Source organism: Xenopus tropicalis, chromosome 5 (genome assembly GCF_000004195.4).
Source record: "Xenopus tropicalis strain Nigerian chromosome 5, UCB_Xtro_10.0, whole genome shotgun sequence".
Classification (NCBI taxonomy): domain Eukaryota; kingdom Metazoa; phylum Chordata; class Amphibia; order Anura; family Pipidae; genus Xenopus; species Xenopus tropicalis.
Window position 1 is genome coordinate 62,618,546 of NC_030681.2, and position 17,374 is coordinate 62,635,919.

General features: G+C 40.8%; 1 protein-coding gene across 1 annotated transcript in view; it reads right to left on the bottom strand.

Annotated features, from left to right (window-relative positions):
* Nucleotides 1–17,374, bottom strand: part of reps1 (RALBP1 associated Eps domain containing 1) — a 253,687-nt gene that overhangs the window by 51,763 nt on the left and 184,550 nt on the right.

The following is a 17,374-nucleotide window of genomic DNA, read 5'->3' on the forward strand; positions in this document are numbered from 1 at the left end:
AGCCCCCAGGACCTTTGTGAATACCCTGTGGGCAGATGTCAGGCCAGATGTCAGAAATGAAATTGAGCATGGGGTGAAATCCTCCATCTTGTTTTTGGTACAAGATAGATGTTTGAGTAAAACTCTCAAAAACTTAAGTCTTGGGAGTACTGGTGTAATCACCTATTTACCAAAGAGATCTTGGACGATGGAGAGCAGGTCCTGCTGTTTGATTGGGTCATTGGTTATGGCAATTGGTACAAATATGTGATCTAGAGGCTTGTTGATGAAGGGTATACTGCATCCATGATCCTTCCCCACACTGGCAGTAGGCTTAAAGGGTGAATGGAATGGTTAGGAGTCATGACCCTTGACTGTTGTCAGTTTGTGGACAAATTTGAATTGGTATTGCCAAGGAGATTTAAATCTTCTATTGGGTTGTGGTTGATTCTGAGGTCTAGTAGCTCTCTGTTGTGTATTATTGGTGGACCATGGGTGGTGTTGGTAACATAGTAACATAGTAAGTTGGGTTGAAAAAAGACATACGTCCATCAAGTTCAACCATAATGCCTATATATAACCTGCCTAACTACTAGTTGATCCAGAGGAAGGCAAAAAAACCCCATCTGAAGCCTCTCTAATTTGCCACAGAGGGGAAAAAATTCCTTCCTGACTCCAAGATGGCAATCGGACCAGTCCCTGGATCAACTAGTACTAAGAGCTATCTCCCATAACCCTGTATTCCCTCACTTGCTAAGAATCCATCCAGCCCCTTCTTAGAGTTATATAATGTATCAGCCAGCACGACTGATTCGGGGAGGGAATTCCAGAACCTCACAGCTCTCACTGTAAAAAATCCTTTCCGAATGTTTAAATGGAACCTCCCTTCTATGGTAGATTCTTCTATGGAAATCTCTTCTTGGCTGCTTGTCTTGTGAAGACCACTTTACTTCCAGTGACATCAGAAATGGTTTGTTTCAGATGTAGTCCGTACAGTCACTAAACAGGTGTGCAAGAATACCTGTTACTGAGGCGCAAGTCACTGAAAGCCTTACCACTGACAATAAAATGGTGACCTCAGGCGATCCTCACCAACTCTCTGGGAAATTATACACTCACTGGGGACTAATAATACCACTGTACCAAGCAAACTGGATGAGTTGAAGCTAGATTCTAAACAATCAAAATTGATGTACAAAATCTAAGACAAACATGGTACAGAGCAGCATATATCAGACATGGAAGACAGAACACAACCCTACCAAAATACTCTGGAGGAACATGCCCAAAAGATTTGCGGTCTTACAAGCCAAATCATAGCTTGCTTACTTAACTATAAAGACAGAGACAACATACTGCAAGAAGCCAATATGAGTGTTCTCTGACTTCTCCATGGAAGTCCTCAAACAAAGCCTCAAGGTCTTTGGTGTAAAGGAAATATTCTGAAAGCAACTGCCGCCATATTACATAACCTATCCAGACTTCGTATAGGTAGTAAAGGATGATAAAGCAAACTTTTTCACCTCACCAGAGAATACATTTAAATGGTTGGAGGCTAACTGCATGCCTCCTGCTACTTCCCAACCAGCGGGAGGATTGACATCACCCTATCCGGTATCTAACCAGGAGTAAAACTTTTGTCCCGGAATATTAGAGAGCTTGGTAGCCAAATAAAAAGGGCCCTCGTATTCAGGGTTATTCAGAGAATTCAACCTCATCTGATATTACTCCAAAAAACTCACGTTGAAGGGGGCAAACTCCTGGCACTTAAAAAAACATAGCTACCTATAAAATTTGTGTGAAATACACAAAATTTGTGTCTTGGTGTCATCTACTCTCTTGGCCATTGTCTAGCAAACTGTAAAGTACCAAGGTTTTTTTTAGAGGTATTACCTAAAATTTTTTCAGCCTTATACAGTTTTAATTATGGAAAAACTTACTGGCATACTTCTTGATAAACAAAAACAATTTACAAATGTCTGTGATCCATGAATCCAATATCGTGAGATTGAGTGATTGAGTTCACTCCCATAATTGTATCCAATGAGTAATGTATCATTTATGTGCTCAGTGCGGCAAACTGATGGCATATCTTAGCTTTTTCCATCAACCCTTTTCTTTGTTAATGGATACGTGTTAATGATCCCACAGACATTCGACAATGTATACCATTGAAAAATTTAAAGGTAATGTTTCAAATGTAAAATACTGATCTACAAATATTTCTGTTGCAATTAGGGTTAGGATTATGGAATTTATACTTTCCAATATGTGTTTATATTCCCTAAAAAATTCTCAATAAAAACTATTAAAACAATTTTTTTTCAGCCTTAGATAGTGTAAGTTTTTCCCTCTTTAATGTCCAGTGTTGTGAAGGCATCACATTATAGATTTTTTAATTTCCTCAGGCTGCCTAAATTGCTACACTGCAAAGTAGAAGAAAAGTAATCTTCTGAATCTATGGTGTAATATGCATCTGTAGGGTGGCTTGATTAAGATTCTAAATCATTCCCCATGGTAAAAAGTAGAATTGTGGACTGAATCTGTGACATTACTTAAGTTCAGGAGAATACTGTAATGGGTATTTTGCAATAAATGGTAGCGCTGTGGAATCACTTTGTGACTGAGGCTTGTGCAGACCTTGTGAATCTTTAGTAGCATGAACTATAGCAGAAGTGGAAGATGCTAATGTTTTGCCTTCCACGCACAGGGGTGAAGTGTATTTGCACTTTGGAGCTGATTTAACCAGCTTTTTAACTTTACCATAAACTTTACCAAATTTGTCAGGAAAATATCTCTCCTCAGTTACAAAGATTAGTTCCTCATTTCGGCAAAGCTGTAACACAGTAATTCTGAGTGTTTCTCAGCACAGTATCCCCTGTGCTGCAGGTCTTATGGATTTATGCGATTCTTGTAGATGGAGATACAATACTTTAGTGCCTGAATGCTGTGTTATATGTGCAGACACCATTGTAAGCATTGCCTGATGAAAATGAGACTCACAAGTCTGCAGGGCTAATGCGCTAACTGGAATATGGCGTTGCCAACGTCCAGGTTAACAGGTTACCACAGTATATGGGTACCGGGAGCGCACCAAGTGGGGCTATACTCACAGGCCCAACCTGTCTGTTTGGTATGTTAGTCAAGTAAGCCAGATAATGGAATGGGACTTAAACCTAGAAGCAGGCTTAAGCTGCAAGGGCTCAACCAGGGATCATGGTAGTGATCATACCTCATGGTAGTCAATAAAGGTGATGATCTGAAATGGGGCTCAAACCTAATAGTTAATATGAAGCACAACCAAGCAAGAAAACTAAAATAAAAAGAGTATCTTTTCCTGTAAAATAAATCAATGAAAGTGGAGAATTTTGCTACCTCCAAGGAAGGACAAACTAAAAAAACTGCAAGGAAAGGTAGAATTTTAAGAAGAAAAAGGTTGTAGAACATAAAACATAAAAATAGGCCAATAAACAGCCAATCTGCCGGAATTCGCTAGCTCCGGACTCTGCACAGACAGGCACTATGTCTATGTGGCATTTTATTCATTTTAATTAAAAAAAAACTCTAATACACCATTTTGGAATCCTATTTGTTCCATGTGTTCCGGACTGTTTGGAGTTCTACAGCATCTTTTATGGATAGTAGAATGCACATGAAGTGTTGAAGGGAGCTGGAAGATGCTGGGGGGGGGAGCTGGAGGATGCTGAGGGGGTGGGGGCTGGAGGATGCTGAGAAGGGAACTGGAGGATGCTGAGGAAGGGAGCTGGAGGATGCTGAGGAAGGGAGCTGGAGGATGCTGAGCTGGAGGATGCTGAGGGGGGAAAGCTGAAGGGAGCTGGAGGATGCTGAGGCGGGGGAGCTGGAGGATGCTGAGGCGGGGGAGCTGGAGGATGCTGAGGCGGGGGAGCTGGAGGATGCTGAGGCGGGGGAGCTGAAGGATGCTGAGGGGGGGGCTGGAGGATGCTGAGGGGGGGGCTGGAGGATGCTGAGGGGGGGCTAGGTATGCTGAGGAAGGGAGCTGGGGATGCTGAGGAAGGGAGCTGGGGATGCTGAGGAAGGGAGCTAGGGATGCTGAGGAAGGGAGATAGGGATGCTGAGGAAGGGAGCTGGGGATGCTGGGGGGGGAGCTACAGGATGCTGAGGGGGGGAGCTGGAGGATGCTAAGGGGGGAGCTGGAGGATGCTGAGGGGGGAAAGCTGAAGGGAGCTAGAGGATGCTGGTAAGGGGAAGCTGAAGGGAGCTGGAGGATGCTGAGGGGGGGGCTGGAGGATGCCGAGGGGGGGCTAGGTATGCTGAGGAAGGGAGCTGGGGATGCTGAGGGGGGAGCTGGAAGATGCTTAGGGGGGAGCTGAAGGATGCTAAAGGGGGAGCTAAAGGATGCAAAAGGGGGGAGCTGAAGGATGCTAAAGGGGGGAGCTGAAGGAGGAGGCTGTGGAAGGGAGCTGCATGATGCTGAGGTGGGAAGCTGGAGGATGCTGAGGGGGGAGCTGGAAGATGCTTAGGGGGGAGCTGAAGGATGCTAAAGGGGGGAGCTGCAGGATGCTAAAGGGGGGAGCTGCAGGATGCTAAAGGGGGGAGCTGCAGGATGCTAAAGGGGGGAGCTGCAGGATGCTAAAGGGGGGAGCTGCAGGATGCTAAAGGGGGGAGCTGCAGGATGCTGGGGAGTGGAGCTGGAGGATGCTGAGGGGGGGAGCTGGAGGATGCTGAGGGGGAGAGCTGGAGGATGCTGGGGAGGGGGAGCTGGAGGATGCTGGGAAGGGGGAGCTGAAGGATGCTGGAAAGGGGGAGCTGGAGGATGCTGGGAAGGGGGAGCTGGAGGATGCTGGGAAGGGGGAGCTGGAGGATGCTGAGTGGGGGGGAGATAGAGGATGCTTGGGAATGAGCTGGAGGATGCTAAAGGGGGGAGCTGCAGGATGCTGGGGAGGGGAGCTGGAGGATGCTGGGGAGTGGAGCTGGAGGATGCTGGGGAGAGTGGGGCATAGTTTGGGGGAAGACCAGCAATGTTTTAGGGGGACCTGGGCTGGCACCAATGCAAAATGTAACCCCTAGCTACCAATGATTTAGGGGGGCCCTGGCTAAAAATGTTTAGGGGTGTCCTGGCTACCAATGTTTTAGGGGGCCCTGGCTAGCAATGTCTGTGTGTTCTTTGTACTGGCAGGGGTCACTGGGGGAGGGTCCATTGGGGGGCAGGGCATGGGAGGAGGGGGGGTGCAGAAAATTTTGTTGTGAGGGGCCCTGTGATTTCTGATGGTGGCCCTGCTGGGTGCATTGGTGAAGGCTGCCTATGGTTAGCTTTAGAAAAGCAAAAACTCTAAAGAATTTTTTGGCTCGATCTAAGGTGTGGGGGTAGGAAAAGATACATTTTAGTCTCAATGACACATATAAATGCAACTAATTTCCCCCCACCATAATGTACAGCAGTTACCATCTGTAAATCTGTCATTTGTCGGTTGATATAAGTTATCTATTTAATAATTTGTCCTTGTCACAAATTTTATGTTGGAAGGAAGGCACTAGAATAGCTGAACTTGTCTGCAATATCAAAGCAAAAAAGACCAATCATAGCGTTCCCAAGCATTTTAATGAGTGCCATATAGTGACCCTTCTGGAATGTATTTTGTTGGCTTAGAGCAGGGATCCCCAACATTTTTTACTAGTGAGCCACAGACAACTGTAAAAAGACTTGGAGAGCAACACAAGCATCATTAAGTTCACAGAAGTGCCAAATAAGGCTCACGAGCCACTGGTTGGGGATCACTAGCTTAGAGCAAATTACAGGACTGAAAGGTGGGAAACGCTCTCAAAGGCTCAGACAACGGGAAACTTTTGGATATTTAAACTGAATAGCCTCACTCCAGGTGGTATGTATGTATAAATTTATTTATAAAGCGCCACAAGGGTACGCATCGCTGTACAATTTTACAATATACAAAATTACACACAGGGAGGACAAGGGTTATAATAAATACTTTACATAAGTATAAATACACAGGGAGTAAATGCCATGTGGTATGGGACACAGTAGGTAGTAGGTCCCTGCCACGTAGAGCTTATAATAATTATAAGTGGTTGGGTAACGTACAGGCACAAATTGGAAGGTAAGAGTGCACTAGGTATGGGCATTTGCCCTTAAGCGCAGGACTAGGCAAAATAATGTTTTAGTGCTCCAGAAGGTAGCATTTGAGTTTTATCGTAAAGAGAGTGGGTGAGTGTTCCCTATGGAGGGATTCAGGGATAGAGTTCCAGAGGTAAGGAGCAGCGAGATAGAAAGGTTCAAGACGAGAAAGCGCAGTGGGTGTGGATGTTGTAAAAAGACAGAGGCTCTGAGAGGAGCAGAGGAGACAACCAGGAACATGTAGAGAGACCAGTGAAGGAATGTATTGAGGAGTAGAGGATTGAAGGGCTTTGAATGTTAGCAGAAGGATTTTGTAAGCTATCCTTTGCTTAACACTGGTCAAAGATGACCCCAAGGTAGCGTGGTCTTAACATAGACCTGGATTTGGCATCTTTTTAAGGATTAGAATTAATCGCATAGTGTTTGGCTTTTAATACATTACATATTTATGTTTTAGCTTATTGTAATTCTTAATTAATATTTTTTATTTTATTTGTTTCATATGTATAACTTTATAACAATTTATGTAAAATTGCTTGAATGGTATGACATTACATTTAGGCCCAACTGTATTCATACTAGCTGTTTGGGCAATCTGGTGGTTCAGGTTGCCCATGGGTAAGGTGGGGTCTATGGAGCTATAATCTAGGGTGCATCCAATACACTTCCCTGGAGCGCATATTTACTCACAATAGTGTTAGCAAGTCAATTGCAAGCATATGCGCATGTGCATTTCGGTCCAACACAGACGTAATACACTTTATAAAGCTGAGAGTGTAAACTGTACATATAATTCTGGTTCCTTAAGAAGCATGGCAGTTCTACATCTGAATCACATGGAACAATTTACTCAGCAAAGGTGTATACATTTGCTAAATTTGTGAGTAGCCATTTGGTGGCATTTTATTCATTTTAATAAAGAAAAACTCTATTACACTATTTTGGAATCCTATTTGTTCCATGTGTTGTGGCCCGTTCTACAGCATCTTGGATGGTGAGAGACCAGGCGTAACCAGTAGGATACCCATGAAGTGTTGATTATAAACCTTGAATATCGGTTACATCTAGTGAGTTGTTTAAGCCACTGGGTGCATTGGTGAAGGCCATTTTGGCACTGTTTTATTTGTGAGATTCTTTGCTAAAGCCAAGGGGTTATAGTATTGTCATTTACACTTTAAATACTACACTATGTATAGTGTATAGGATTCAAACACTGGTTGATGTATTTCTGGTAACATGCATTTACCTTCTGAGCCACTGGAGGTGTTTTGGGCTAGTTCTGACCAATTTTTTCTCAGGAAGATCGTGACAGTATATTTTATTGTGCACTTCTTTGTAGTTCCGCTACAACGTTCACACTATGTCATCCTGGGTGCACACACTCAGTGTGGATATTGGCACAAAAACATACATTTTTCAAGCTGAAATCCGCTCCATGGGGTTGATTCACTAAAGATTGAAGTTTTATCGCACGTTTTTTTGCATTAAAATTGAGGCGAAAGAAAAAAACGCGCGATTCGCTAACGCATGCGTTATTTTGTGAGCCGAAATAATAATAACGCATGATTCACAAACACTTAGACGCGCTAAATATCGTATTTGTCTGTGCGAAAATTAAAACCTACTTGAGGCAGGCGGTAATTATAGAAAAGTACAGTTAATGAGCTTTTGGCAACAAAATATGGACTTTGCAGTGTGATTTATTCAAGTATGTGTTGGCCCAAGAGTGATGCAGCTTCAAGTTTGCAGGGAAATGGTCATTTTTCATAAAAGTAGTTTTACGAAAGTAATGCCATGTTTGGTAAGTTTTTTCGCACGCAGCAACTATTTGTGCGCGATGCGTTGATTAGCGCGTGTTCCGTCAAATACCGCACGAAAATAGTCTTCGCGACTTATCTCAAACAGCATCGCCTCTAAATTAACGCAAGTATGCTTTTAGTGAATCGTGCATTAAGACGCGAAAAATTAGATGCGATAAAATTTTAACATATGCTATAAATAGCGCACGTTTTAATGCACTTTAGTGAATCAACCCTCATGTGTCTTTACCCAGGCAAACACAGTGCCTGTCAGTGCAGAAACACAAGCGAGTAGATGCTAGCAGATTGGCTGTTTCTGGGACTATTTTGTATATGCAGGCTGAGAAACAGCCATGTAGAGCATTAGCTTAAGAAGAACAGACAGGGAGCGAGAACACCTGGCAATGTAAACATGGTCCCAATTCAAAAGAACATATGGGATAATAATAAAGTGCCATGTCCTTTTTAAATACTTTAGATAACACAGCCAAACAAGCAAGGTCCTAATAAAAAATGCCAGTTGCATTAATAATGCCCCTAGAACCCATGGCTGGATAGATACAGTGCCAATTCTAATGATTATACCTAAGAACGCACAGAAAAATATATACAGTGAAGGTCCTAGAAGAATCAATGGGCTGTAATTAGGGACTCATATGCAGGTAGACTAACAAACATACTCAGACATACTGAGGCAGCACATGGAGGCTTTTAAACCTTTCACTGCCAGCCAATTTGGCGAAACTTTTATTGCCAGACAGTTTTAAAACATTTTGCGCTCTTTTACTTTAGGGGCCTCTCCTCGGGGGACATTTAGTTTACCCAGGAAAACAATATATTGTTTTTTTTCAGAACAAAATATGGTAGAATTTTGTGTAATTCCACATCTGTAACAAGATATAGAAATGTCTAAAAAAAGAAAACAATTATATTTTCCAGAATATAAATATTTAAGAAACAAAAATTATTTTATGCACAAACAGATTTGAAAAGTCCCATGTCTCCTGAATGCGCCAATAACAAATATATATCGTTTTATGGAGAATTCTTACTTGCATAGGTCAAACACTCCCAGCAGTACCAAACATCCAAAGCACTGCTCCAGAATGCTTATTTACTTTACTTTACTGGCCAAAAATTCCACTAACAGAATGTTTATCAAAGAAAATGATACATTTTTAGAACTAACAGACTCTTGGTAATCCAGAATAGGTAAAACTGTCTTGTCTGCTCCCAAGAACGAAGCTGCAATGCTTTTTTGTTAATGTCTTTAAGAGGGGATTGGATGAGTGCTTGAACAAGCATAGTGTCCAAGGCTATTGTGATACTAAAATCTACAGCTAGTATTGATGTTGGTATATATGGTTTATGTATGTGAGTGTATAGATAGGTCAGTATAGGTTTGTGTGTGCTTGGTTTACTTGGAAGGGTTGAACCTGATGGACTCTGGGCTTTTTAAAACCCTATGTAACCGAACAGTTCAGTGTCGGACTGAGATGGCAGGGGCCAATCAGAAAACCTAGGCTCACTTTCAAAACTTGAATTCCTCCACTCCTCAAACTCTTTATTAGCCTAGTCTCTTTTCTCTAAATACTATACTCTATTCTTCTATCTATCAAGCTTCCTTGTTCCCATACAGAAATAGGGAATGATCATGAAATAGGCTAAATAGTTAGAAGCAAGAGGGCCCACCTGAAGTTTTCCTGGTATCGTGGTGGGCCAGTCCGACACTGGAACAGTTTGATATCCAGTGTGTATAGGTTTACCTAAGTATGTGGCATTTAGGGGCCCCAAGGTGTACATAACACTTATGACCTATCATTTCTGTAATTTCAGCTCCAGCAAAATCAACACATTTATCATTTTATGTGGTATAAAACTACAAAAGTATGCGCACCACAAAAAGTCATATTTTTGAAAACTTCAAGTTTTTCGAATTTAAAATGGGTACACATCTTTCTATTCTAAACTAAGAACCAAGAATTTGGTAATAAAAACAACAGGATAATGTGAATTCTAAGTGGAAACTAAAAGGTAACCATGATCCATCTTCAAACAATATTAGCATAAGAACATGTTCACAAACTTTCTTATTAAATAAACCAGGTTCCTAGAGATTCATTTAAAGTTCATCCTAATTTAACAAAAGACAAACATTTTCCATAATATAAACACACATACTAGAAACAAAAATTATTTTATGCACGAATATACAACTGATTTGGAAAGTCCCATGTCTCCTGAACGTGCCAATACCAAATATATATAGTTTTATGGAGATTTTTCACTTTTTCACAAAAACTCCCATCAGTACACTACCATATTTTCAAAGCACTGCTTCAGAAAGCTGCTTACTTTAGATTTCAAGGACAAAAATTCAACTAACAGAAGGTTTATCCCAGAAAATTGTACATTTTTGGAAAGAACAGATTCTGGGGAATACAGAATAAGACACAACTGTCTGTCTACTCCAAACTATCAAGTCACAATGCTTTCCCTAAATTTATTGGTTTTTATCAAAATTTGTGAAATTTTTAAAAAATCGCTTCAAAGCTTCTAGTATATAGTATCTTATCTCCTACAGGTCATAAAAGTAACCAAATAAAACACCCTAAATATGAACGCCAGGGGTCCACTGAACAGTTTGATGCCCAATATGTATAGGTTTACGGTTTACTTAAGTATGTGGCATGTAGGGGCTCCAATGTGAACATACCCCCATATGATCAATCATTTCTGTTATTTCAGCTCCAGCAAAATCAACACATTTACATCATTATATGTGGGATAAAGCTAGTAAAAAGTATGCTCACCCCAGAAAGTCATATATTTTTGGAAAGTACACATTCCCCCGAATCTAAAATGGGTACCCGTGTCTTTCTACTCCAAAGTACCAAGCCGCACAGCTATTCTAAAGTTAGCAATTTTGATGACATTTCCAAAAATCCCCTCAAAGCTTCCACTTTGCAGCATCTTATATTCCACATAGCATATGGTACCAAGATAAAACACCCTGAATTTGAACACCAGTGGTCCACTTGATGCCCAACATGTATAGGTTTACCTAAGTATGTGACATGTAGGGGCCCCAATGTTAACATACCCCCATATGATCAATCTTTTCTGTTATTCAGCTCCAGCAAAATCAACACATTTACATCATGTAGGGGCCCCAATGGGAACATACCCCCATATGATCTATCATTTCAGCTCCTGCAAAATCAACACATTTACATCCTTTATGTGGGATTAGTGGTCAGAATATTTGATCCAATAGTCACGCTGTCAAAATAAACAGTTTTTAGGTAAAAGAAACTAAAAACAAAGTGGTAAAATGAAAAAAAACACAAAACAAAAAAAACCCCAAAGTGTTTGTGTATACATGTGTGTACATGTGTAAAAGTTGTGTGACAGTGTGTAACTGCATATATGAGTGTATATAAGTGTATATAAGTGTGAAAAATGAAAAAAAAACTGCTAAATTGTGTGCTGTAAGTGTGTGTAAATGTATGTAAGTGTGTGTGTAAGTGCAAAAAAAACAAAAATCAACACCTTACCTGTCCTGAAGCACCCGTCTGCTGCTTCTAGGATGGTTCTGCGACGATCGCGTCGCAAGACCCACATGATGACAGCCCCCCTGGCTCGTTGCCCAGGGGGCTGTCATCGCTATAAACTCTCTGCAGCAGCTGCACATGCCGCCGTTGCAGAGAGAAACCTTCAAATGCCGACGATGTATGGGACACGTCGCTGGCAGTTAAGCCCTTTTTCTGCCCATATGTCGTTGATCAGGTTGATCAGTTTTGCCTATATAAGAAAGGATACATGGGCACGTAATCATGTAAATAACATGAGATGTAGTACAGGTGATGTGATGCCTGATAAACAGACGTTTGCCAGTCTGGGGATGTAAAAAAGACTCTCCAGGAGTCATATATCTACAAGAAGTACAATTTGGGCATTTAAAGCAACCCCATTTAGTATTAAATAACCATGTTCCCTGCTTTTTTTGGTAGCAAGCCACAGGGTCACTCTGTACTAATAAATCACATAAATTTCTACCTCTTTTATAGCTTACTAGAGGTGCTTTAGGTAAAATCTGTTTTAATTCCTGGTCTGCCTGCAATATGTTCCAGTTATTGTTAATGACCTTATTTATCAGCTCTGATCTGTTGTTAAATGTAGTACTAAATACAATCCCAGGCTGACTCTTAGGGCGCTGTACATCTGCTGAACAACATTTTTGGGCAGTGATAAGAGCTTGCAAAATGATTTTCAAGTTTCAAGTTTATTGTCATATACAAATAACAATGAAGCATCATTACTGTAATGAAATTTTTTTGACCTGTGTTGCTCCCAACTTTACATAGACAAAAAAAACACAAATATAAAATATAATAAAAGTGTGCAATAAAAGTGAAAGTATTTACAATAAAAAAAATGCAATGAAATATTTGAAATTGTGCAGTGAGGATTTAAAGTGGCTTTGCTTAAAGTGACTCTGCAAAGAGTCCAGTAGTTATGGGGAGTGTGTGTTGGTGTGGGCAGAATGTCAGCAGTTCAGAAGCCTGATGGCTATGTGGGTAGCAACTGTCTCTGTATCTGCTGGTGCGGGTCTGGATGCTCCTGTACCGCCTGCCTGATGGTAGGAGCGTGAAAAGACTGTGGCTGGGGTCAGAGAGGATCCGCTGCATCTTCCTCCTACAGCGCTGTCTGTAGAGGTCCTGCATGGCCGGCAGTTCAGTCCTGGTGATGCACTGTGCTGATTTCACCACCCTCTGCAGAGCTTTGCGGTCCAAAGCATTACAGCTGCCATACCAGGTGGTGATACAGCCGGACAGAATGCTCTCAATGGTGCATCGATAGAAGTTTGTGAGTATTCTGGAGTCCATGCTGAACCTCCTCAGGCGCCGTAGATAGAAGAGCCGCTGTCTTGCAGCTTTTGTGATCACACCAACGTGGTGAGACCAACTAAGAGCCTCACTGATATTGATGCCCAGGAATCTGAAGCAGCTGACTCTCTCCACCTCTGCTCTCATGTGAATGGGGGTATGGCCTCCTCCCTGCAGTCTCCTGTAATCCACAATAAGCTCCTTAGTTTTGCTGATGTTGAGCAGCAGGTTGTTATCACGGCACCATGATGTCAGGGCTCTCACCTCTGCCCTGTATGCCAACTCATCTCCATTAGAAATGCAGCCGATGATAGTGGTGTCGTCTGCAAATTTGATGATAGTATTGGAGCTGTGTGCTTCTCCGCTAATTGTGTATCTGAGTTATTACACAAAACTCTACAAAACTGAGAAATGGGTAATGACTTTTTTAAGGAGAAAGGATGATTACTTGTAACAACACATTTTTATCGGTTGGTTTCTGAAAAAGTGTATAACCCAACTTCCGATTATTGATCCAAAATTCCAGGTCAAGAAAGTGGATATGCTCACTGTTGATAACAGCTGTAAACTTGACAGGACTGTCTAGAGCATATATGTCAAACAGAAGGCCCGGGGGCTAAATCCGGCCCACCTGGCTGTTTTATGTGGCCCTTGGTGAGTGTGTCTGACCATCCAGCCTGATCAATTTCCATTTTCCTCACATAGTAACTAAGACTAAGGGGTATATTTATTATGCTGTGTAAAAAGTAGAGTGAAGCATTACCAGTAATGTTGCCCAAGGCACCCAATCAGTAATCAGATTTCAACAGTAGCAAAGCATCAATTGGCTGCTATGAGCAACATCACCGGTAATGTCTTTCTCCACTTTTTACACATTGTGATAAATATACTCCTTGGTATCTTACTAAGTATATTAATAAAAAAAATTGGCTCACGACTTAGCTTGTGTTTTAGATTTCGGCCCCCTTATATGATTGAGTTTGACACCCCTGCTCTACAACATACTGAAAGTTAATTTAAAGGTGAACAACCCCTTAAAAAAGGATATTAATGAGCTTGAGAGAGTGCAGAGACGTGAAACTAAACTGGTAACGGGGATGCAACTGTCAAGGTTGGGATTGTTTTCTCTGGAAAAGAGGTACTTGCGAGAAGCCATGATTACTGTCAAAGTACATTAGAAAGGATTATAGACAGATAGGGAGTGTTCTTTTTTTCCCATAAAAACAAACAGTGCACCATAGGCCCCCCCTTTTGATTAGAGGAACAGAACTTTCATTTGAAGCAGCGTTTTCGGTTTTTCATGGTGAGGGTAGTGAAGTTGCAGAATGCTGTAATGAGTGATGCTGTGATGGTAGATTTTGTTGATGCCTTTAACAGCTTGGAGGCTTGGATGATTTTCTTGAACAAGTATAATATCCAAGGCTATTGGATGCTAAAATCTACAGTTAGTATTGATGTTGGTATATATGGTTTATGCATGTGAGTGTATAGATCAGTCAGATCAGGTCAGAATAGGTTTGTGTGTGCTGGGTTCACTTGGAAGAATTAAACCTGATGGATTTTGTTTAAACCTATGTAACTTACGTATAAAACAAGGAGACATATCCTATAAAAATTATGAATGTGCCAGTGAATTATACTCCTCTAGATATTGAAGGATTGTGCTTAAAAATGTTGTGTTTCGAACTGATTTTTTGAGAAATTCCACCAAAACCTCACTATCCCCGCCCATCTGTTCCACTTCCTGCTGGCTGAATTCTCTGGATGTGCAGGGGAGCCGGCAGCCCTCAGTACAGGCACTGTAGGATAGGAACCAATCAGCAGCTAGGCTGACCTGATAGGGAAATGAAGCCTGTCTGCGCTTGTGTGACTGCAGGGCTGTGATTGGCTCTCCCCCTTCTACTGTGCTTCTGGCAGGGACCGTTAGGACACACCCACTCTTCATTTCACACATTGACAGAGAAGCAAGAGGATCTATAGGGAGCTCCGATAAAGGGGCCATTTTTACAGATAGGATTAATGTTTAGCACAAACTGAAACCAGCACCATATATTATTCATAATTGCCTACAAAATTAGGGTTTTCCCCATTTATCTAATATGTCTCCTTTAATAAGAACTGAGTGTGCTCCAACAGCCAAAGTAATAACTAATACTTTTTTAACAACTAATAACTAATTTTTGCCAACCATATTGGCAAGTATTTAAAGATTTCAAAGAGGCTTTTTACTAATTAAGTATTTTTGTGGGGGTTTCCATTCCCTTTAAAAGGGTTGCTCACCTTTCAGTTAATTTTTAGTATGATGTAGAGTAATATTCTGAGACAATCTGCAACTGGTCTTAATTTTTTTTATTATTTGTAGTTTTTTTAAAATTATTTCAATAATTGTTCAGCAACTCTTCAGTTTGGCGTTATAACAGCTATCTGGTTGCTAGGGTCCAAATTACCTTAGCAACCAGGGAGTGATTTGAATGAGAGTCCGATATATGAGTAGGAGAGGGACTGAATAACAAAAAAAAAGGTTATAAAAAGTAACAGTAACAATAAAAATGTCACAGAATAATCGTTTTTGGCTGCCAGGGTCAGTGACCCCCATTTGAAAGCAACAAAGAGTTTAAAGAAGGCAGCAAATAATTAAAAAAGCATAAGAAATAAATAGTGAAGACCCATTGAAAAGGTGAACAACCCCTCTAAGGTAAATTCCACTGAACCCTTAATAAACTGACTGACTTATTAACACATTAGTTAATGGAACTATTTACATGGATTATTATAAAAAAACATTAATGGTTTATATCAGGATCTTTTTACAGATTAATGTGCTATCTAATACATTAACTTTTCAGCAGAGGAATTACTAGTTATTGGGCTCCACAGATCAATGGGGCCCTACACATATGCAACTTACACAAAAAGAATGTTATTTTCAAAGATTGGATTGGTTATTGGGCCCCACAGCAAGATCATTGTGCCCCTAATCTTTGGGAACAGACATTTTCCACAAACATATATTGCAGATGCTTATCAGTAAAAGTTCCACAGGGACCTCTATAGTTCCTGCCACCCTAGCAGTTACAGGATCAGTTTCCTCTATAGTTACACCCCTACTTTTCGGTAACATTATTGGTGAGCTTGTATACAAGTGGTTGAAAAAATTCATATCCATCAAGTTCAACCTTTTGCCCTAGCAAAACCTACCTAAGAGCTAGTTGATAATTTGTGTAGTGCACACAAGGGATGTGGCGAAAAAGTTTTGCACACTGGTGGCCCTGTTTACAGTAAGGGGTACAATGCCTTATTATACATGAGTGATATTCAGAGTTTTCTGTATAACTCTGCAATAAGCAACATTGTACCTTTATATGGTATAATATTTATAACTAATAATATTTATAGTTTACAGTAGGAGGCACATTATCCTTAAAATACATGAGTAATATTCAGAGTCCTGTATAACTCAGCCTGCAGCCTTCTGCCTTTCTACCATCACAGAACCCTCACTAAATTCTAATATCCTTATATAAAATACAATAGGTGTTACATTATCTGTGGACAACATATGTGCACCTCACACAGACACTTATTAAAGGTGAATTCTGAAAGCAATACTTATTGAGAACACAAGTGTACTCGAAAGTTCAGCTCCCAAAAGTAAGTGGTTGGAAAAGCAGGCAACAGGTCTGTTCTTTGCTATGATAATTTTTCCATTGGAGGTTACTGTTTCTGTGAGGTCTATGGAAAAGATGTACCTGTTTGATTTAATGAGGAGCTGCATGGCAGCTCACACTCATAATAATTAATAAATACACGCAGAAATGTAAGAATACATTTCAGAACACTATATTCTCATTTATCCTAACCAAATAATTAGCATTCACAACAAACTTTACTCTCTTAAATTAAGCTTGGGTATCCCCTTTGAAGGATTAGCCCCACAGTTAGGAATCTGTGCTGCGGGCATAAAAAGAGAGTTTAGTGTGCGTGCATGGTAGTATGTGTTTTGGGAATAGTACAACATCCTTTTTCTTGCATAGCTTTATGTTGTTATATGATCTATCTTACACTATACAGTTGTGCAAGGATACTCAGATTTTTCTGCTTTCTTATTTTAGCAACCAAAAAATGTTCAAAAGACTTTGGTCAAAGAGTCAAGTAATGGTGGGAATTCACATGTGAGAAAGAAAATCCAACAAATCTATCTCCACTTTATTTTGTCTCAATATCACCACTAATGTGAATTCCTTCCACCGAGTAAAATGTCCATTTATCAAGCTGTATAATGAATGTGAGGCTGATGGTAAAAAGCTGCAAAACAATGGTTGTATATCTGAGCCACTTAATTTAAAGGAGAAGTAAAGTCATTTTGGCATTTTACTGCCAATAGATTAGCCACATTAGCAGAAAGCATTATCATACCTGAGTAAAGAGCCTTAGAAGCTCCCTCCATTTGTTTAAGACACCAGCTGCCATTTTAAGTAGCTGTTGGTAACTCAGATTACACATTTCTTATGCATTTTTATGGGAGGGGGGAGCAGAAGAGACGAGAGAGGAGAGAGCTGGGCAGACTGGCACCAGGAATGAAGGATTTTCTA